The sequence below is a fragment of the Eretmochelys imbricata genome, chromosome 26, assembly GCF_965152235.1.
Source record: "Eretmochelys imbricata isolate rEreImb1 chromosome 26, rEreImb1.hap1, whole genome shotgun sequence".
Classification (NCBI taxonomy): domain Eukaryota; kingdom Metazoa; phylum Chordata; order Testudines; family Cheloniidae; genus Eretmochelys; species Eretmochelys imbricata.
In genome coordinates, this window is record NC_135597.1 from 7,029,441 (window position 1) to 7,053,432 (window position 23,992).

Genomic DNA, 23,992 nt, shown 5'->3' on the forward strand with positions numbered 1-23,992 from the left:
ACAGGCCTGTAACCAGAGCTGATCCAGAGAACAGAAGCGTGCGCTGTCTTCCAGGTGCTAAGATAGGGGATGTAGACTTGAGGTGGAAAGGGATCCTAAAGGGAGCGGGAAAGAATCCCCTAATTATCCTTCATGTGGGAACAAGTGATACGGCTAGATTCTCACTGGAGCGTATGAAGGGAGACTATGCCAGGCTGGGGAAGACGCGTAAGGAAATCGAGGCTCAAGTGATCTTTAGTGGGATTCCGCCTGTTCCTAGAGAAGGGCAACAAAAACGTGTGACAAGATGACTATCCACAGATGGCTTAGGCAGTGGTGCTATAAGGAGGGCTTTGGGAGGCACTGGGAGGCATTCATGGACAGAGGATAGTTTTCTCGGGATGGAGTTCATTTGAGTAGGGAAGGAAATAGACTTCTAGGATGGAGGTTGGCACAATTAAGAGCTTTAAACTAGGAATTCAGGGGAGATGGTCGGGAGATGTCCAGGTAATCTCCATGCTGGATTTTAGCATTGAGAGGGAAGAAAACGAAGTAAGAAAGGATACAAGCGTGGGGAGGAGAATGTATATAAGGAGGAAGGGCAGTGTGGATATCAGCTTAATAGGTTATACTGGCTGTAGAATGACCGTGCCTAATAGGGTACAGAATGTGAGCGAGGCCAAACAGCAAAAATTAAGAGGTTTGTACACCAATGCGAGGAGCCTGGGTAACAAAATGGAGGAACTAGAGCGACTGGTGCAGGAAAAGTGAAACCAGATATTATAGGGATAACAGAAACATGGTGGAATAGTAGTCATGACTGGACTACAGGTATTGAAAGGTATGTGCTGTTTAGGAAAGACAGACAGAAATAAGGGTAAAGGTGGTGGAGTAGTATTGTATATCAATGATGAGGTAGAATGTAAAGAAATAAGAAGCGATGGAATGGATAAGAGTCCATCTGGGCAAAAATTACATTGGGGAAGAAAACTACTAGAGCCTCCCCTGGGATAGTGCTTGGGTTGTGCTATAGACCGCCGGGATCTAATTTGGATATGGATAGAGCCCTCTAATGTTTTTAATGAAGTAAATACTAATGGAAACTGCGTGATCATGGGAGACTAACTTCCCAGATATAGACTGGAGGACGAGTGCTAGTAATAATAGGGATCAGATTTTCCTAGATGCGATAGCTGATGGATTCCTTCATCAAGTAGTTGCTGAACCGACTAGAGGGGATGCCATTTTAGCTTTGGTTTTGGTGAGTAGTGAGGACCTCAAAGAAGAAATGGTTGTCAGGGACAATCTTGGTTCAAGTGATCATGAGCTAATTCAGTTCAAACTGAAAGGAAGAAGGATCAACAAAAATAAATCTGTGACTAGGGTTTTTGATTTCAAAAATTAAGGAAGTTAGGGAAGAACTTATGGATCTAAAGGCAGGAGGCGGCCTGGGATTAGTTTAAACCAAAGCTGCAGAAGCTAATAGGAAACCTGCATCCCAAGAAAGGGGAAAAAATTCATAGGCAGGGGTTGTAGACCAAGCATCTCAGGAGAGGTGATTAAGAAAAAGCAGAAAGCCTACAGAGAGTGGAAGATGGGAGGGACCAGCAAGGAAAGTTACCTTACTGAGCTCAGAACATGTAGGGATAAAGTAAGACAGGCTAAAAGGTCAAGTAGAGTTGGACCTTGCAAAGGGAATTAAAAGCAATAGTAAAAAAGGTTCTACAGCCATATAAAGAAGAGGAAGTGGGACCGCTAAGCGCGGAGGATGGAGTGGAGGTTAAGGATAATCTAGGCATGGGCCAACATCTAACCCAATACTTTGCCTCAGACTTTAATAAAGCTAAAGATGATCTTAGGGATAATGGTAGCATGACAAATGGGGAGGAGGAGATGGAGGCAGATATTACATATCTGAGGTAGAAGTGAAACTTGAACAGCTTAATGGTACTAAACTGGGGGGCCCAGATAATCTTCATCCAAGAATATTAAAGGAATTGGCACATGAAATTGCAAGCCCATTAGGAAGAATTTTTAATAGATCTGTAAACTCAGGGGTTGTACTGTATGATTGGAGAATTGCTAACATAGTTCCTATGTTTAAGAAAGGAGAAAAAAAAAAAGTAGTGATCCGGTAACTACAGGCCTGTTAGTTTGACATCTGTAGTATGCAAGGTCTTAGAAAAAATTTTGAAGTAGTTAAGGATATTAAGGTCAATGGTAAATGGGACAAAATGCAACATGGTTTTACAAAAGGTAAATTGTACCAAACCAACCTGATCTCTTCCTTTGAGGAAGTAACAGATTTTTTAGACAAAGGAAACGCAGTGGATCTAATTTACCTAGATTTCAGTACCTAGGCGTTTGATACCATGCCACATGGGGAATTATTAGTTAAATTGGAAAAGATGGGGATCAATATGAAAATTGAAAGGTGGATAAGGAATTGGTTAACAGGGAGACTACAGCAGGTCCTACTGAAAGATGACCTGTCAGGCTGGAGGGAGGTTGCCAGTGGAGTTCCTCAGGGAAGGTTTTGGGACCAATCTTATTACTGACCTTGGCACAAAAAAAGCAGGAGTGCACTAATAAAGTTTGCGGAGGATACAAAGCTGGGAGGTATTGCCATTTTAGAGAGACCGGGATTTCATACAGGAAGATTTGGATGACCTTGTAAACTGGAGTAATAGTAACAGGATGAAATTTAATAGTGAGAAGTGTAAGGTTATGCATTTAGGAAACAACAACAAGAATTACACTTATAAGCTGGGGACGCAACAATGAGAAGTAACGGAGGAGAAGGACCTTGGAGTATTGGTTGATCAAAGGATCACTACGAGCCGCCAACGTGATATGGCCGTGAAAAAAGCTAATGCGGTCTTGGGATGCATCAGGCGAGGTATTTCCAGTAGAGATAAGGAGGTTTTAGTATCGTCATACATGGAACTGGTAAGACCTGGAATACTATGTGCAGTTCTGGTCTCCCATGTTTAAGAAGGATGAATTCAAACTGGAACAGGTACAGAGAAGGGCTACTAGGATAATCTGAGAAATGGAAAACCTGTCTTATGAAAGGAGACTCAAGGAGCTAACCAAAAGAAGGTTGAGGGGAGATAGGATTGCTGTCTATAAATATATCAGAGGGATAAATACCGGAGAGGGAGAGGAATTATTTAAGCTCAGTACCAATGTGGACACAAGGACAAATGGATATAAACTGGTCATTGGGAAGTTTAGATTTGAAATTAGATGAAGATTCCTAACCATCAGAGAATAGCCTTCCAAGGGAAGCAGTGGGGGCAAAAGACCTGTCTGGCTTTAAGATTAAATTCGATAAGTTTATGGAGGAGATGGTATAACATGATTTTGGCAATTAATTGATCTTTAACTATTCATGGTAAATAAGCCCAATGGCCTGTGATGGGATGTTAGATGGGGTGGGATCTGAGTTACTACAGAAAATTCTTTCCTGGGTATTTGGCTGGTGAGTCTTGCCCACATGCTCAGGGTTTAGCTGATCGCCATATTTGGGGTCAGGAAGGCATTTTCCTCCAGGGCAGATTGGAAGAGGTTTTTCGCCTTCCCTCTTTAGCGTGCGTCACTTGCTGGAGGATTCTCTGCTCCTTGAGTCTTTAAACCATGATTTGAGGACTTCAATAGCTCAGACATAGGTGAGAGGTTTTTCGCAGGAGTGGGTGGGTGAAATTCTGCGGCCTCTGTTGTGCAGGAGGTCAGACTAGATGATCATAATGGTCCCTTCTGACCTTAATATCTATAATCTATGAATAAGGGTACACAGTCAGTCAAAATAAGCCATATGGTGCCAGCAGTATTTAACAGCCATTTATTGCTATGGGTGGCAGGATTGGGCCCTAGATGGTTGAAAAATAAAATCATTTGAACAGCAACGCAACACTCATTAAGCCTGCTGGATCTTCTGGATTTAGAAGTTTGGCTGTAACTGGCAAAGATCACTTCCCCAAGGCTGCAACTTTGGTCAGCCTTCCCCTTCTATTGTATCCAGGCATCAGCGGCCTTCTTTGTCCCCCGGCTTGGTTCTATGCAAGTCTTCCATGACCTATTTTATTTGGTCTAGAACGGGGGACTGGACCAGTGACAGCTGTGATGCGTCGCTTAACTCTTGGGAAGCGGGAAAATAAAAAAAGTTTTTAAATATATTAACTCTGGTTGCTAAAGCCTTCTTAAAAACAAAATCTTCCTATTAAAAGAAAAAAAGAAAAGCAAACGATGACTTGGGGAAGCTGGTTCCTAATGATGAAAACCCCAGCAAGGTTTCAAGATGTTTAAGATTTCTAAAGGTGGTAGATGGTCTGTTAGTGTTTAAAGGGCAACGTACATCTCTTTGGAAAATATGGTCTTTAGACTCCCTTATAATGCTCCTCTCTCAATTTGGCCCCATGAATTGTATAGTAAGTTTCTTAAAGTGCTGGCTGGAAGCACCATACAGAAAGGAGCTGTATTGAAAGGTATAGTTTAGTTGGGTGGATCAGGTCACCCAGCAAAGCAGGAAATCTGCTGGAAATGAGGGAATTTTTTTTTAAGAAGGTGCTGCCATTGTAGTTTAAAAAAAAATAAAAAAAATTCAAACTTGCCAATGGATTCTCTTAGCAGTGGATTGCCACATTACACACACAAAGGGGACTAATTCTCATTGACACTAGCTCTGACAGTGCAAGAGAGCCTTACGATGGGTATAACTGCAATGTATGCCCACTTTAAGGCCCCTGTACGCTATCCATTATCTCCAGTATCACGATTCAGCATTTCTGAGGTCAATAGACGAAATCCATGTTGTGTATAATTTTATTGTATCCTAGGCTTTGTCCACACACACAAGTTCACATTAAACTGGGTTTTAATGTGATTTAAACTAGTGAAAAACACTTTGTGAAGATGCTTACTTTGGTTTAACAAGTGGCTTAAAGCTGCTAATCCCAAATGACATAAACCAGGTGTATATCAGTTCAAAAAAGTGTCCAAACAGCCTTTTGCATCTGTTTAACTAAATCAATTTTAAAATCACACCTTTAGCCAAAGTGACAACTTGGATTGCGGATAGAGGGAGAGTTGTGTATAGTGGCTAAAACACAGGATTGCGAGCTGGGATTATGAATTCGCTTCCTAGCTCTGCCACCGATTCTCTCTGTGGTGTTGACTAAGTTCCATATGTACCTCAGTTTACCCATCTGTAGAAAGGGTTTACACAATCTGTACGGTCAGCAATTCTGCATAACTTTAGGAAAGACTGCAGCAACTAAAATACATGACAGGTATTGAGAAGATTAATTAATTACTCTAAAGCACTGTGCGATCCCTGGATAAAATGAGGTATAAATAACTATGGTCTCATTTGAGCCCACGTTGGATGAGAGAGAGGGCAAGAGCCTCAGCTAGTATGAATCTTCAATTATATTAGTCGGGCTACATCAATTGACATGAGCTGAGGCTCTGGCCCAGAGTTAATCACAATGCTTTCTGCATTACCCTTATTCTTCTCTTGGAATTCCAGTTATGTCCCCTGGATCAGAGAATTGCAGTGAAGGTCTTTTAATAAGTGAATTTAGTTAGGAACACTTCATGCTTCAATGAGGTTTCATTTCCAATCAGAACTAAAGAGTCAGCATCGGTCTCAGTCATTTTAGTTTCTCTGCTGAGAAACCTGTTAATCTTATGGAAATTAATATCGTGGCTGTTTGGAGAGGGGAGCACTTTCAGTGGCAGGGGAACATCATTTAGTTCTAGCTACCACAGGAGTGAAGTTGTTAGCTCATGCAAATTGACTGCCTAAAATAAACGTCAAAAGTGAATGAATTAAGATCCTGAGATGCAATCACCTTTCTAATATCTGCCATTGCATCAGACTCATTTCATTAACATGAATCTTCTCCCACAAATTATAACCGTTAACTGGGCAACATTAGACTCCGTGAATAAGTCAACTATACAGAAAGTGCTGTGATGTATTTGGTGGACTGGCCTTGCCTTTTCTTCAATGCCCGTTTACACAGAGATCATATCCCAATTTTGGGGAACACAAAGGTATTTCAGCTGTGCTGTCTTCACGGCTATTGTTATAGGACCTAGCTGGATTCAAGCTAGCTAGGGTAGGATAGCCCATGCAGAACTTTGGCTGTTTCGACATACCCAAAACCATCTCACGGTGTGATGAAACTGGCCAGGATCTGTAGGGGCCTCATACAAAGCCTATTGAAACAATGAAAAGAATCCCATTGTATTCAGGAAGCTGTGGATCAGGCCCCAGAAAAGGAAGTTGGCTTCATAATTATAGTTTCCTGTAATCATTTATTGTGCATTTTTATGTTGCTTTTGCTAGATCGCACACTAGAATTTTTTTTTAAAACCTTCTTTTCTCCTCCCCAAGATGCAAAGATCTGGGTGCACGTTGCATCCAAGTGGCATAGTGCCTCTTCTTCCAATCCAAGACCCTGATTCAAACATACAGGTATGTATTTAACTTTATGTATATGCGTAAGGCTGTGTCTTCACTATGAAGAAGAGTCGTGTTCTTCAGCAGAGCTGCCGTCACAAGGATTTTACCATGAGTCAGTTGAGGTAGTTTGTAGTTTTCATACTAGATACAGAGCGTAAGGCCATAAGAGGCCACCAGATCATCCAGTCTGACTTTCTATCAGAGGCCACTATCACCACACATCCCGCCTCACACAAAACACAACCACCCAAATTAGATCGAAGTATTACAGCCCTCAAAAGACTAAACTATCGTGAGCCACAGACACAATATGGGAGATGCAACAGTGCCTTGCTGTTATTTTAAGCCTGCCTTTTATTGAGACCATAGACCTTTCAAAACATCCTCAACTAGAGAGGCAAGCAAATCAGGATTTTCATACATCCTCATTACTCCTGAGAAGAAGAAAATGGTTTCACACAAACATTATGGAAGCTACTGGTTGGTAAACTGAAAGAACCTCAGATTATGTAAAAACTACATTACTCTCATACTTCAGCTGTCTGGCTATGCCAATTTCCTGGCAGCAATCATTGCACACACATTTACAGTAAATCTTTGCCTTCCCTAGTCCTAAGCTAAAACTGATGGAAAGGATTTTTAGTTTAGCTTTGGTATTTTGCTAAAAAGGAATGCAAATGTCACAATTAAAAAAACACAAACATACAGCTCAGTGGAAAATTAAAGGGCAACTTTGACTACAGCCCCAGCGATTAGACATACACAGGTAACGGATCTTTAGCTGCTGTAGTCCTAATGTCAGAGCCTGGAGTTTTTGCGGCTTGCATAATGAACCCTTAATGAAGGGCAATGTTCCAGTGACCCAGAGTGATCAGCAGCGCCAATATTTAACATGAACAGCTCTCGTTTTTCACATTCAGTTAGTAGATCGTAACTCTAGATAAGAGTGTTTTCCCTTTTATGAGCCACTTTTCCCAGCATCCTGCAGATGAGTTTCCAGTTCATTCAGAGAGGTGGCGGAGTTCATGTAACGCCCATTAGCAGCAACGGGAAGTGCATGTGTATTGATGGTGGAGTGGACCCCAAGGTCAGGGCTGGTTGTGGATTCATGCAAATTTTAGTTTTACAAACTTCGGATGCGATTCTCCACTTTCTTGCTCCTTGTAGTGTTAGTGGGCCAGATTCCGCACTTTGGATACTCATTTACACTAGTGTAACGTGAACAGCAGTGTTTAGCACCCACTTTTGCTCCCTTTTCAGCAGTGCACATAAAGGGCAAGGCAACGGAAAATTAAGCCCATATATTATAGTGCAATATGAAGATGCAGAGAATTGCTTCAAATCTGTATCTAATTTATACAGCAAGGTACATCCCTGAAAAAAAAAAAAAAATCCTCTCTGCTGCTTGGTTTTTATACCTGTCAAGTACCAGAGGATCGCTATAGGCTTTATACTCTTCTCACTTAGGATAGGTCTACACTGCAATCAGATTTGAATGCAGCACCTGTCGTGACACCCGAGCTCGATTTGATTTAGCTACATCGAACAACGAAGCAGCAGCAGCATAAGCCAGCCACTTGAGTACCTACCAAGGTCCCAAGTGGATTTGTACAGCCTGCACTGCATCCCATGGCTTTGCTGCTGTGGTTATTAAAGCGAGCTCGGGTACGTGTACACCTGCCTCAGTCACCCTGCCCATTGCCGCATAGACCGAGCCTTACTATAGGTTCACAGCTGTGTCACCCCATTGACTTTAGTGGAGTCCTAAAGTGAGTGGCAGGAGAATCACACCCAGCATACCCAAAACCAGGAGACGTTGACGGTATGCTTAGCACTAGAATTTGAAAACAGTCTGGGGTTTCCATGAACATGTCAGAAAAACCATCTCCCCCCCTCCGCTCCCCTTCAATTTAAACTGGCTAGTTTGTTGTTGTTGGGTTTTGGTCCTCCCCCACCCCCAAAGGCAATGTAACGCCACCTTCCACTAAACTAGAAATCCTGGGCTATGCAAACAGATTCTTGTGTGAGAGTCATTTTTGCCTGGCCTCCAGGAATTGCGGAGGGAGGAAGTTAGAAGAGCGTCACGTAGTGTAGAACTCACATTTTGTCAGACGTGTATTGAAGTGGAAAATTCAACACAACCTTAATGATGGAGCTGCCACACACACACCCCCTCCCCCCATATCTGTAATGGGACTGGAGAACAGAACTAGCAGTTGTCAAAGTTCACCTAGAACTCAGAGGGCCTGACTGCATGTACACGAAGGCCATTGTACACCACTCTGACAGTATAAAGAAGCCTTAAAATGAGTGTAAATACATGCACGCCCACTTTAAGGTCCTTTTACATTGCCAGAGTAATGTAGAATCACCTTGGTGTCTACAAGAATCAGACCCCTAGTTTTCTAATAGGTTCTAGATTTATTGTTCTGCCCAAATTCTTAGATAACCACCCAGAGACCTCAAAACCAATTTCCAGAGAAAGTGAGCACCATTAGCCCCACCCCACCCCTTGACAGAGGAGAAAAATTAAGTCACCCCTTTCCTCATTTATTAGTATTATGTATTCATAATCTTCTATGCAAACCGGAACCCGAATCTGCACATGCAGCCATGGTCATTTTTGTTCTTATCCTTACGGGTATGGGAAGCCATCTCATGGGCAACAGGAATAAGAGGGGAAATTGCCACATACGTGGGCCTAACAGTGCATCTGGCTCCAGATCTTAATTCTCTGGCTGTAGTAATTGGTGCAGCTCCATTGCCATCTCAAACAGAGAATTTGGCCCTGGATCTGAACTCGGTGCTTTTGGCAGCTTGCCCATACACAGGACTTTGGGGTCCATTAGCCATGAACCATCCATGTATCCCTGCAACCCCACTTCCCCCAACCCAGGCCAGATGTGCTGCAATGACTGGGCCCACCGAGTCACCTATAAGTGACCCCAATTAAATGATTCTCTGCAAAGAGGACAGGAAGCATGTTTATAGCTGCTGTCATTTTGGCCTTCTCAGCGGCTGTTGTCCCACATATCTCTAAACAAGAAAACAGAAACCACCACCACCACCACCACCGGGCCAACTCCTCAGCTGGTGCAATTCAGCAAAGCTCCATTGACCTCTGTTTCACCTATGCAGATTTAAACCATTGGGGGATCTGCCCCCTTGCATTTTGTTTCACAAGCCTATTCTATTTCACATTTTATTGCAAACACCAACCACATCACCGAGAACCATCCATTAGTTTCTCTGTTCAATGTATTTTGCCTGATAGGTAGGCAAGTAAGTTAATGGAATCTGCACCTATACTTTCTTCCTAATGCACATGGCTGCATCTCTTCCTAGTCCAGTTCATAACCTTGAATTCTAATTCATCCTCATTGAGGAACTCACTTTTTGCAATACCTATTTTGTACCCTTTTAGTGCACGCTTCCAATCTCAGCATTATTTTCCAAAGCTCCTAGCACTTACACGAACAGTTCATTTAATTTTCCTTTTATTTCTCAGTTTAATCCATTTAATTTTATACTTTGGTTCATCTATCTTATATCAAGGTCTAACATAACAGCTCATTATATTTAATAAGTACTAGAACCAGGAAAGTGCAAAATTTGGGGAAAAAAGAAACCTTTATCCCTCTTCTCATTCCCCCCTTTCAAAATCTGATCCAGAATAAAACCTTTTGAAGGGCTCTGTTAACTTCTAATTCTCCATTTGGGGCGGGGAGGGAGGAGAAGAGAGAGAAGTACTAGGAGTTGGGAAGCTCAGAGTTCTATTCCTGGCCATGCCACTGACTTAGTGGGCGACCTTTGGCAAGTTACTTACCTTCCCTGTGCTTCAGTCTCCCCATGTGTAAAATGGAAATGCTTATTGAGGTCACAAGGGTAACAGGACACTAAAAACGTATTAATATTGGTGAAGAGTCTCAGATAGCCTCTTCTATCTGCATCATTGGTTACACAAGGCTTCATCTACATTCCCAAGTTTTGCTCAGGACTAGAGACCAGTCAAAGTACCGCAAAAGAGAGACTGTTCTTGGTGCACTTCTGCCCTGATCACAGCAGTAAACAAATCTTGCAGCAATATAGTCTCACATTGTGAGATTTCTAGCTAGCATCTAAGGGCCAAAACCCTTATGCACGGCAGTGTAGGGTCATGGCATATAGAAAAAAAAATCCAAACAAGTTTAGGACAGCACAAACCTATGATATGAACTGCACTTACCAATTTGCTCTCCGTAAGGTAGGTTGCTAAGCTGCTAATGGTAGTTACCTTCTTGTAGTTGTACTGATTTGCTGAGGAATTACTCCCCCCACCCCGTTTTACATACTCCCAGTAACGGTTCAGAAATCTGAAGTTGACATCAGATTTGTTATTAGCACGTAAGACGGTCTTGCCTATCTTTTCCGAAAGGGTAATTTAATGAAGCAAAGTGTAAGCAGCAGGTTTTTGTGTTTTTTTTTAAAACTAGATCCTTCACTGCCACTGATGGACTTCTTTTAAGATCCAGTTAATAATTGTCCCTGTAGAACTAAGGCTCCAAATGCTCATTCAGCTACAACTAGCCAAGAGCCAAATCCTGATCTATTGAAGTCAGTTACTTTGGCCATTGACCAGGATTTGACTTCAAGTTTCTTCACCATCTATGCTGCCCACAACAGGGATGTCAAGTAAAAGTAAAAGTACTGTCAGGTGGCCTGATGTGTGTGTCGGGGCTCTTTCTGGGGGGGACTGTTAGCTTAAAGGCAAAAGACTGCTTTTCACCTCCGCTTCACTGACCCAGGTCCAGCCCATGTCACTATATGAAGAACTCTATTTGGTAACATTTTTTAAAGTTGCCATCCTATTCTCCTGGACCCTTACATTTCCACCAGTCCTGCAGGGGGAAATTCTGTTCCATGCTGGTAGTAGAGACACTGAGCTTGATTCTGAATTCCCCCCTCTCTGCCTTGGGCAGGAAATAGCTCTTTTACAGACAGCTTCCCCTATGGGAAGTAAAGAATAGCTGTAAACAATGAACTCTAACTCTTTTCTCCCACAATGTTGTAGGTAGGCAACCAGGGTAGCGCACAGCCCTTATGCCAGTTCTGCACAGACTGCAGAGTCTGTCAGCACAGGGAAGACTTGGGGGGTGATTTAGGTCTGGTTCCACCCTTTTCAAGGCCCCTTTTTGCTGCCAGAGGGCATCTGAGAATCAGGCCCTTCCCCTGCAGGACATATGGGCTTTTAAAGGATCCAGAACTGCACTGCGTAGCTATGCAACTTCCTGCAGCTATTTGCTTTTTCCTTGTAGATTTCTCATCTAAACATTGACCAGGGCCAACACTCTGATGTCAGACTATCCAGTCACTGCCTGAGTCTTCCTGATTTCTTCAGCTGAGCGACAACTGAATATGCCTCTTGTAACTTTGCAGTTCTGCAGAATTAGAACACTTCCTTCTTGTAGTAGGTTTTTATTCGTTCCCCGGTGGGATACAAAGTTCTTGTTTTCATATGCAGTCGCATAAGCATTTGCTTTTCTCCCCCACCCTCCCCCCCATAGTAACTGTACTCTGCTGTCAGCTTCAAACAAAAACATCCCTCTATTTGTAGGAGCATATCTCCCTCTCAAAGGTTGTAAATAGTTTCCCGGTACATAAGAATGTAAATCCTAAAAGATGGGGTTGCACTGTAATGTTGAACATTTCCTGGTGTCTGTTGGTTTGTGATGAGAATTGCACTCTGCGTTGCCCCTTGGTCCATGTGAGAGGTTGACTAAGGCCCTTCTACAAGTAAATTGTTGTTGAATTTCTGGCAGTACTCATCTGTCCTTGGAGTGCAGACCATGAAGTACAAAAGTTTGCAACAAAAAGGAAACTGCTTGCAGTCAAAAGAAACTATTTACACTGAGCTAAAAAGAAGAGACCACACAAAAACCTGTACACCTGCTTTTGCCCTCGGACAGTGGAATAAAAATACTGAACCGGCCTTCACCTGGCCTTGAAGATAGTAAGGGTCAGTAGACTGGTTAGTTTCCAAGCGCTTCTGGGCAGCGCTGTCTTGTTTGTACAAGTTTAGCACAATAGGGACTTGACCTCTAGGCACTACTACAATATTGCTATTGCTAATAAGATAATAAGGGACAGAGCCTCAGCTGGTGTAGACTGGCATAGCTCCATTTTATTCAATATTGAAGAGTTTTGCTCAATGGGTTGTCAGTTCAAACTGAGCCAAGGTTCTGGAGCTAGAACCAGACAGATTCCTCCTCGAGGCAGCTCCAGTGAAGTCAACCGAGTTAAAACAAGGAGGAGTTAGGCCCAAAGGTTTAGTCATCTGTTGGGCCAGATTTCCAAACTAACAGAGCTCAGCACATTGGGTATCAGGCTTCTTTTGAAAACGTTATGCTCATGGCATACACAGAGGGTTAGAAACAAAGCAAACACGCTTCCTAGAAGACTGGAACATAACACTACTTGATTTCCAAGAATCCAGAACTCTAAACACAATGACCAGAGAGCGTGAGTGTGTGCACACAGGCCTGCCAAGGCAGAGGCGCATATCTTCACCCACCTTCAGTGGCGGATTGAGAGTTAGTGGGGCCTTGTGCACAGCTTCATTTTGCCCAACCCCTCGGGACCCAGCCAAGAAGAAAAACCAAACTACACACTCTTATCTCCCTCCTGCCCCCCCTTCATCCTCCTCCTCCATTATAAGTAATGGGAAGTAAATGAAAATAAAGTGAGGTACCCTGATTGGTGCAGGGGGTTGGGGTGCAGGACAGGGGCAGCATGGCTCCCAAAGCGACCGGCACACCCCCCGCCCCGGTAGTGGCTCCTAGGCAGGTGGAGGGAGGGGAATCTCCACACACCGCTGCCTGCAAGTGCCACTCCCGCAGCTCCCATTGGCTGCAGTTCCTGGCCAATGGGAACTGTGGAGTCAGCGCTCAGGGTGGGGACAGCGTGCAGAGACAGCCCCCCGCTCCCCACCCCCCCCAGGGCCATAGGGACATGCCCGTCGCTTCCAGGAGTGAAGTGGCACGGAGAGAGCGGGTAGGGAGCACAGAGCGGGTAGGGAGCTGCCTTAGCCCTGCTGCTGGTGTGTGTCTGTGAACCCCTTGGGGAGAAGGGGGCAGCGGGTCTCCACGCACTGCCTGGGGCAGGGGCAACACACAGAGCTGCCTCCCCGGCCCAGGGCACGGAGAGACATGCCAGCAGCCGGCCGCTTCTGGGAGCGGCGTGGGGCCAGTGCATGCCGGCAACCTGCCTGCCTGAGCCCTGCTGTGCTGCTGGCTGGGACTCGGGGGCAAGTTGTCAGATATTTGTCCTGCATTTTGGTGGCCGCCCCCTCCCATCATTGGGGGCCCCCCCATGACGCCACCACAGTTTGTTTCATGGTAAATCTGCTCCTGCTCACCTTGCTCCAGATGGACTCTTTTGCAGACTGACTGCCGAAGACCCAAATCGCATCCTTCCCTACAGAGCCCTCAGCCTGCAACCAGGACCAAGGGCCTTAAGGAGACCACTATGAATTAAGAGTTTTCAACGCACCACAGAAAATCTGGCCACAGGTATCACAATGGGAGCTAGGCACCGTGAAACATCTGGTCCTTGTTTAGGTGCTGAAACAGGAGCGGAGCACTTCTGAAAGAATCTGGCCTGACTCGCCACTGAATTTCTTCAGTTGTCAGAGTAGCAGCTGGGTTAGTCTAAGGTGCCACAAGTACTCCTTTTCTTTTTGAGCATACAGAGTAACAAATTTGAGCATAAGCTTTCATGAGCTACAGCTGCATGCATCCGATGAAGTGAGCTGTAGCTCACAAAAGCTTATGCTCAAATAAATTGGTTAGTCTCTAAGGTGCCACAAGTCCTCCTTTTCTTTCTTCAGTCGTGTGTCAGTTTACCACCACTGAAAACCAATGGAATTGCACCAGTGTTATACTGGGGAACAATTCAGTGGGGGAAACCAGCCCCGTTTCTAGGAACGCACCACAATAATATGGTTTTACTCAGCCAGCCCTGACCGTGCCAGTCACTAATGTTCTGGTGCTTGTGAAAAGCTAGCAGCCCTGGAGACTGAACTCCTTCAGTTATCCACAGCACAGGTGCCCCATGGAGAGCAGAAGCTTCTCCCACCCCAGCAACATGTATCAGCCACTGGCTGGTCAGGTGGCTACCTCTTTGGGTGAGACCGTGTCTTTGATTCATTCCTTGCTTGGCCTCTCTACTGAGGCTCCCAACATCCACCCATTGCAGCAGTGGGTTTCAGGGTTGACATCTGTGCCACTAAGAGTTGGGACTGAGAATTGGAACCAAGAGTCCTTTTTCATAGGCCATCAGAGTAAATAGATGGCAACATTTTTGGGTTACTATTCCTAGGAATGAATTTGAAGTGGAGAACTAGAGAGAAGTGATGTCCGATTGTGGATACCATTCCCATGGCAATAGGTCTATAGAACACAAGGATCAGACATTTCAGTTAAATACCCTTGGAGAAAGTCACACTATGCAGATGCCAACAGGGGGTGATGGTGGGTACACATGTCCTTGTACAGGCATGACAGGTCTGCCATCTGGGCCCAGGCCCAAGCCCAAGAGGAGGAGCTCGAGGCATCGGACTCTATAGCAGCTTGTGTTTTTTAGCTCTAGGGGTCCCCGGTTCAATACCTGGCATGTCAGCCAAGAGAGGCCATCACACCAGTAGAAAGCCTGACCACCATTAAAGGCCTTCTCAAGCCCTCAAAAAACCACTGATTGTGAGAAGCATAAATCCTTAGTGAACCTTCTACCCTTATTCACCAGGACTTTACCTGGCATTCATCTCTTGTAGTGAAGAAAATCTTACAGGTGGGTGGGCGAAAGATTCATCTGGCTTTGCTCTTTGGATACAATGTGTTAGCTGGATTACAGAAGAGACTCTAGCTGTCCATATTTTTAAATCCCAATGACCTCTAACTAGGAGAAATAATAAGAGGAAAAACGTGAACCCAGACAAATTCATAGCTACAGGGCAGGGGAAAGGAATGTGTTCCTTCAACATATGAGAAAAACATTGTAACATTCTGCATGCAATGTCTATTTCCCTTTCAGTCCTGTAGCTGTTATGAATTATATACACAGTAGGTTAGTGCTTCTTTTCAATGGGGGTACTTTGGCTGTTCTAATTTTTATTGTTGGTGCAATACATGGTTTCCTCTTCGCAGAATCTTTCTTTAATGCCATGGTCCTCTCCTACTGATACATCTCTGAGCAGCATTAACGAGAGGAAGCTATGATTTTTCCATCCAAGGAGCATAGAGTATTTTACAAGATAGGGAAGTATAATTATTCCATCTTAAAGACATGGATGCAAGAGTGAGGTAATGGATCATACAGTGAGTAAGTTGAGAGATTAAAAAAAAAACTCCAAGTATACTGACTTTCAGTTTTCCCCAATTCTAACCACTAGACCACATTGTCTTAGACGTGTAATGGACCCATCTAATGGAATATATAATTCCTTATACAACAATGGGCCACACTGACCTGGCAGGCAACGTGGTCTAATGTTACTACCACCACTTCAGGAAGATGCAATTTTAAAAAAATTCTGGTTATGGCCCATTTTTCATCTAAAGATGTAATTGTACCAAAATGAAGGCAAATGGAAAGGCTATCAAAACTCTAGCGTGTTCCCCAAAACAAAAATGTTTCCTTTGTTCAGCTGTCAGCAAACAGCCCAACAACAATAAACCAAAGAATCTAACAAATACCAAGCTCCTTTTAATATGGAAAAAGTTACCCCCAGTGTCTCAAATAAAGTCTGAGATGAAGAAACCCCATGCATCTTGAAATTTATGACTATAATAAAAGTGTTGTTTACTTTTACTCAGTTGCAAAGTTCCCTTTGCTTGATGTTTGGTTCATTTTGCAGCAGGCGAGAGACCAAAGCTCACGTCTTGTTTGGAGAAAGATCTGGAAGAAGCTCACTGATTTGAGTCAGCATTGTGTGTGTGGGGGGGGAACCAAACTCCTCCACACCAAGAATCAGAGCTAAAATTAATGAAAAAGTGGAGACCACCACAAACAGAGGACACATCCCAGTAGTTAGGGCATCAGCCTTACACTTAGAAGACATGGGTTCAGTCCCTTGCTCTGCTACTGACTTCCTACGTGGCCTTGGGCAAATCATTCAGTCTCTATATGTGTAAGTGTAAAACGGGGAGAAAAAGCATTTCCTTGTATTACCGCAGGTGCTGTGAGGCTAAATACATGAAAGGTGTGAGGTGTTCAGATGTTATGGTAATGGAGCCAGATGAGTACCATCGATATACAAAGGATCAAATCCTTGCCAGGTATAAATTAGCATATTGCCATTGACTTCAACGGAACTATGTTAATTTATAGCAGCTGAGGACTGGACCAAAGACTGAAGCATCTCTTAAGAAACCCTGCACATCCAAACATGCTTAAGTAATGGTGCCATTCATGATCTTGTGTGTCAAGTCAGGGTGAAATTCAATCCTTTGCAGAGGCCCAGCCCAAGCAATGCTCCAGTCCTATCCTCAGGGCCTAACTGTGACTTAGGTGGTGGATAGGCCTGTGCTGACCCTATGCAAGGAGATGCATTTCACTCAGGTGATACTCCAGACTGATTTCTCCATAAGGGCAGCTTTGTGTTTGGTTTGCCTCCACGTTTCCCGGAGCAAAATCACAATGAACAAAGATGAAGGTTGTTTAAGGACAGGCATCTTTCCAAATCTTTGGCATTTAGGGATGAATCTAGCTCCCACCTCTAATTGCACGTGGCCACTTGGGAGCAGTATCCCTGCCATCCCACAGCACAAGAAGGAGCAGAATTTGAGCCCATGCTAGGGGCAGACACCCCCAGTGTGAAGACAAGCCAGGAGGTGGCTTCTGCACATAGCTGTGCCCTGGGGCTACATTGAAGGAGAAAGGAGGAGAGTGCATATGCAAAGCAGCCGAATGCATGGATCTTTCGGTCCTCCCCACCCGATGGATAGAGCCTACAAAAAGTTTCAGCAGCCAGCAGCAGCAGCTCCACTCTCACTCCAAGGGAAAGACTCCTTCCCTTTCTACGGGGATCCCTGCAGCCCAGCTACTGAGGCCAGGCACTGGAGTATGGCTTTTGGCCGTATACAATGTTTATTTTGTTGGATCTTTTCTACTGTAGAAAGTGGAGTTTGGCTTCCCCTGGAAAGATCACACACCATCCCTGGAGCTTCCCTTTGACTCCACACACCCCTTAAGGAACCATCAGATGTGTAAGAGTATCTCAGAGCAATGGCTCTGGCTCCCTCCTGTGGAGACCAAAGTTGCTAATCCCCCGACCACCTCCGATTTATACAAGATGACCACCCTTGCCTTCAGGTTTCTTAATTCTTGAGTGAGGGATGCAGTGCTTTGAAGAAACTAATGCTCAGTTATCAAAGCTACCTTAGGGTTTACTTGACTAACGAACTTAAAATCAAAGCCTAATAAACTAGGAATAAAAATCTTAGTCTACTTCCCTTGAAAGTTAGGCCAAATACAGCCTACTAATAGTAGTAAATCATAGTAGATAGCTAGAATAGATAGAAGAGGAATAGGGAGCAGAGAGAGAAGGAAAAAGAATACTCTAGTGAGGTGGGTCACCTCTTTTGTAGAGCACAAGTGCTGGAAATCCTTCCTCCTATGCCCAAATTTCATTCCTGATCCAAAAAGTATTAGGTTTCAGAGTAAACAGCCGTGTTAGTCTGTATTCGCAAAAAGAAAAGGAGTACTTGTGGCACCTTAGAGGCTAACCAATTTATTTGAGCATAAGCTTTCGTGAGCTACAGTATGCATACTTTCCACAATATGCATCCGATGAAGTGAGCTGTAGCTCACGAAAGCTTATGCTCAAATAAATTGGTTAGTCTAAGGTGCCACAAGTCCTCCTTTTCTTTTTACAAAGTATTAGGGTATGCTTACTCTATAGGCTAGTATGTATGTGCGTATTGACGACATGTTTCCTTGTGGTATACCTGTTAAGTCTGTGGGTCCAAATTGAAAAACCCCCTATACCATTCTTCCATTGTCCACTGGTCTAGATAAAAAGGTCCTAGAAGTGCATGGGTACTTACCTATTTAGATAACAAGATGTAGGTCAACTTTGCTTTTGGGTAAAAGGTCTTAATATAGATGTGCTAACTTTGCTTTAGCATAACATACAGGATATGGCCTGTAGCTCCCTTTGCATTACAGCCAAGCTTACTTTTATATAAATCTATAAACCTATTACAATAAACCAAAATACTTAAAGCTATAAGATATATTTGCAAGCAAGCAAGCTAATCCTATAGGCTACAGAGCGCATTCTTCGCATGCACCTCACTGTAGTGATCACTGGATGGCAGCAAAACACTAAGCTGGGTTAGATCCTCAGGGGTGTAAATTGGTGCAGCTGCATTGATATCATGGAGAGCAGAACCGCTGTTTGACATAAGTGGAGCAGTGTAGATTTACACCAGCTTGGGATCCATGACCATCACCATGTCATTTGGGGACATGTTCCCCCAATAATATTTGTAATTCGTAACAAAAATCCAAAGAAGCGTAAGAAGGGCCTAGCTCTTCCCTGCCTTGGGTGATGTAAAAGGACACCATTTTTCTTTAAGCAGTGGTTTGCTCTCACCATGCACCCTTGGGACCACATAAGATGCAGGGCAATAAAATGCAGAGAGTCTTTTATACCCACTTTGCACAGGTGTCAGGGACTAGGCTGGGTGCATGTACATACAGAAGCTGGCAGAAGAAGTTTGTAGGGGAAGGTTGCTAAAGGTCACCCGGGTAGTCTGGGGCATAGCCAGGAATAAAAGCTGCAAGTCTTTATTCCCTGTGACCTACTGCTTCCTTGTGAAACAAGCACCTCAAGATGAGCAGTTCTGCACACGAATATGCAGTGTAAAGTATTTGCTAGTAACCAACATGAATAATAAGTTAGGATCAATCTTCATTTGATGCAGATCTGTTTAGATCCATTGATGGCACTGTGTAAGTCAGCTTGGCTCCAGTCTGAGAATCCTCTGTTTACCTAGATACTAATAAATAGCATTGGGACAGATCTCTAGTTGGGGTAAGCTGGGATAGCCCTCCTGAATCCAGTGAACTACACTGATTTACAACAGCTCAGGACCTGGCCCAGTAGGTCCATTACTCAGGGGGTAGCATGAATCATGCTTTGATTTGGCCCTGGGATGTCAACTTATTTCCTGGGTTTTCTTCAGGTTTTTTCTCTCAAAACTTTGAGAGACTTGGCTAATGACCTGCAGACAAATAATGAACCAAAGCCAAAAAAAACCAAAGGAAGGAAGAAGTTGAAAACATAAGCAATGGGTAAAGGTATTTTCTCTGGAATGAGATCTAATTTTTAATACCTGTATCTGAATAGGTGGTGCACTACCCACCCCTAAAAAACAAAAAACACACAGCTTCTGGTATTGTCTTATTGGCACTGCATTTGTTTTTACTGTGGAGTCAGTACTGGACTGAGTTCCTGAAAAGTCTGCTCCTCTGTTTGTAGAGACCAGGTACAGTGAGGGTGGCAGCAGGGCAAGATTCTCCTACACACCACCCCACAAATGCTCCCCGTCTCAGACCTCCAGCCACTGGGAACTGACTGAGGCCCACCAAAGTAATTTCACACAGGCCCTCAAGCAGCTGCCATGGTAACCACTTTTAGAGGCTGCCTCTTGGCCTGGACCGCATTAGCGCCACAGAGGAAGAAGCCCTACGCTGCATTACCAATCCGCTGAGCTGGCCTGTCCCCTGGCTTGTTTTGAAACACAATATGGGACCCATTAGGCTGTAGTGGATTATTGTGAATAGCAACTGTGTCTCAAAAGACAACTGTGTCTCAAAAGACATTCTTGAGCAACCAGAAGATAAAGCCAGTGCACCACTAGTGCTCGAGGCCTGCTGCACTTTCTTCTGGGTTTGCCTTGCTCAGCCGCCTGGCTCCCTGGTACAGTTAAGCCCTCAAGCGTAGCCTGTTGCTATCTGCATCTTCCCAGCTTACAGTCATTTTCAAGTTCCTCTTACCAGTGTCCTTGAACTTGAGCCTAGGTTAGGCCGGTGTTATGTACTCCCTCGTCTAATTCTGCTCTAGCCTTTTAATTCTGTGGCATCACTGAGACCTGGTGGGATAAATCTCAAGACTGTAATATTGGTCTAGAAGGATACAGCTTGTTCAGGAAGGAAAGGCAGGGGAAAAAGGGGAGGTGTTGCATTATACAATCAGTAATACATACACTTGTTCTGAGGTCCAGGAAAAGATGTGAAGCAGACCAGTTGAAAGCCTTTGTACAGGTAAAGAGGGTATAAAAATAAGGGGGAGGTCATGGGGCGGGGGTCTATTATAGAGCATCAAATCAGGGAGGAGGTAGAGGAGGCATTTTCTAGAACAAAAAAACCCAAACAAGACAAGTCCCTTTTCCAATAGATGTCTGAGTGAATAAAGAACCCCCGCCACACACACACAAATTTTCCAATAAGTCCTTGGAATGTATTGGGGACAACTTTTTTCTACAACATGGAGGAAGTAACTCAAGGGACAGCCATTTTAGACTTGCTTCTGACTGACCAACAGGGAGGAAGCAGTAGCAAACCTGAAGGTGGAAGGCATTTGAGTGAAAGTGATCATGAAATGATGATTTAATGATTCTACGGAAAGGAAGGAGCAAGCAGAAGAAGAACACTGGTCTTCAAAAGAGCAGTCATTAAACTCAGAAAAGCAAGTTTCTCTTCCCATGGGACCGAAGGGAAAAAAAAGAGTCGAGGAAAGCTGGTAGTATTTCAAGGAGACAACATTAAAAAAGGCACAACTGCAAACTATCCTGATGCAAAGGAAAGATAACAGGAATCCTACAAAAAGTGGAAGGGAGGACAAATTGCAAAGGAGGAGAAAAATAAATAGCACAAGCATGTAGGGACATAATCAGAAAGGCTAAGGCATAAAATGAATTACACCTAGCAAGAGACATAGGGCAATAAGAAGGGGTTCTTTAAATACATTAGGAGCAAGAGAAAGATGAAGGGAAGTACAGAACCACTACTTAACAGGGAAGGAGAGCGAACAACTGACATCAAGAAGGTGCAGCGTTTAATGCCTATTTTGCTACAGTCCTCACTAAAAAGGGTTACACACACACACAGCACAATATTAACTTTAACGAAAAGGGGGAAGGAACACAAGCCAAAATAGGGAAACAACAGGTTAGAGAAGTTAATAAGTTGGCAGGACTTAATGAAATTCATCACAGGTGCTTCAGCTAGTTCCTTGAGTTCTCAAAGATAATCGCTAATGGTTTTGCGATTACGTATGGAAAATGGGTGAGGTCCCAGAGGGCTGGAGAAGGGCAAATGTAGTACCTACCTTTGAAAAGGGGAACAAAAAGGACTTTGGTACCGGTCAGCCTAACTTTGATACCTGCTGTCGTTTATGATGTTTGTGTAGTGCCTAGAACAGTTGGGCCAAAACTGGTTGGATACGTCAGATGCTACTCTGAAGCAAATTAAAAACTGGAAAAAAGCTCCATGAGTGTCTATTTTATATTGTGACTTTTTATTGGTCATTTTTTGTATTATGTTTACTGACTGATAGTCTAAAAATCTGTAATATTTGGAAAGCTCCTTGAACATTGCAGCTCTTCTCTTATTGCTCGTACACAAGATTATCTCTGCAACCTGGTTGAACTGAACAAACCTAAAAATGAGTAAAATCAAATTGTTCACAAAATCTTTGCCTATACAGTTAATTTACTGAATAACTTGTATACAAGCAAAAATCTGGCTTTAGTGAATTTTGGCACACAATAAGAGATTTACACTAATGAGTTTACTACTACCCGGCAGTTTAGCCCACATGCGTCTGGCAATCAGAAGCTAGGGACACCCAGAGCATGGGACTGCATCCCTGACCCTTTTTGCCATTAGCCATTGATGGACCTATTCACCATGATCTTACCTAATTTTTTTTTTGGGGGGGGGGGGAGGGGAACCCCTTTAGCTTTGGCCTTGACAATATCTCCTGGCAATGAGTTCCACAAATCGACTGTGATTTGCATGAGAACTACTTTTTTGTTGTTTTTAAAGCTGCTGCCTATTAATTTCTTTGGGTGACCCCTAGTTCTGGTGTTATGAGGAAGAGTAACCAACAACAACACTTCCTTGATTCACTTTCTTCAAACCATTCACAGTGTTATGAACCTATAATCATATCCCCTTACTAGTCTCTTTTCCAAGCCAAAAAGTCCCAATCTTAAATCTCGCCTCATACAGAAGCTGATCCATACCCTAATCATTTCTTGTACTCTTCTCTGTACTTTTTTCCCCATTTCTATCATCATCTTTTTTGAGATGGGGTGACCAGGACTGCATGCAGTATTTAAGATACAGGAATACCATAGAAAATATCACCATGCCACTATATAAATCTAACTTTTTCCTTATGGTTCCTAACCTTATGTTAGGTTTTTTGACTGCTGCTACACACTGAGTGGATGTTTTTAAGAGAACCATCCACAAGGATTCCAAGATCTCTTTCTTGAATGGTAACAGCCAAAACAATCCCACCCATACATACAAAATGATGGGACCCAAGTTTCTGATGTGCATTGCTTTGTATTTATCACCACTGAATGTCATTTTGTTGCCCAATGACCCAGTTTAGTGAGGTCCCTTTGTAACTCTTTGCAGTCAGATTTGGACTTATCTTGAGCAACTTTGTATTGTCTGCAAACTTTGCCACCTCAGTTTACCCCTTTTTCCAAAGGATTTATGAACGTTGAACAGCACTGCTCCCAGTACAGATCCCTGGGAGATACCACTCTTTACGTCTCCATTCTGAAAGTGGACCATTTATTCTTAACTTCTGTTTTCCCATCTTTTAACTGGTAACCTTGCATCTCATACAGTCATTTACACCAGTGCAGCGTGGATATAAGTGGTTATGGGTCTGATCTGGTCGTTTTACACCCACTTTGTACTCCCGTTTCACTGGTGTAAGTGATGGCTCAAGGCAATGGTGATTCAGGACTATGGAGTATAAGAGGCCTTGTTTGCACTAGACAGTTGTGCTGCTTTAACTATACCAGCATAGTTAAAGCAGCACACACCCCCTAGTGTGGATGCAGTTAAACTGCTATAAAACTGTTTTATACCAGTATAGATATTCCCATATGGGAAGGGAAATAAGCCATACTGGTAGAAGACATCTTTATACCATTATAACTGCAACCACACTAATGGTTGGACTGGTATAACTATATTGGTAAGAGAGTTAGAATCATAGAAGATCAGGGTTGGAAGGGACCTCACGAGGTCATCTAGTCCAACCCCCTGCTCAAAGCAGGGCCAATCCCCAAGTTACTTCACCTAACCAACCATTATACGGATACAAAAACAGTGTTTAGACCATGCCTAGGAGAACTATATGCTGTTTTAACTACTTGGCTATCCAGCTATTTTTTATTATTATTATAACCCACAACCTGCTGTTTTTGACAAGTTTAGTGTTTCGAGTTCACGCTAAAGCCAAACTATTTT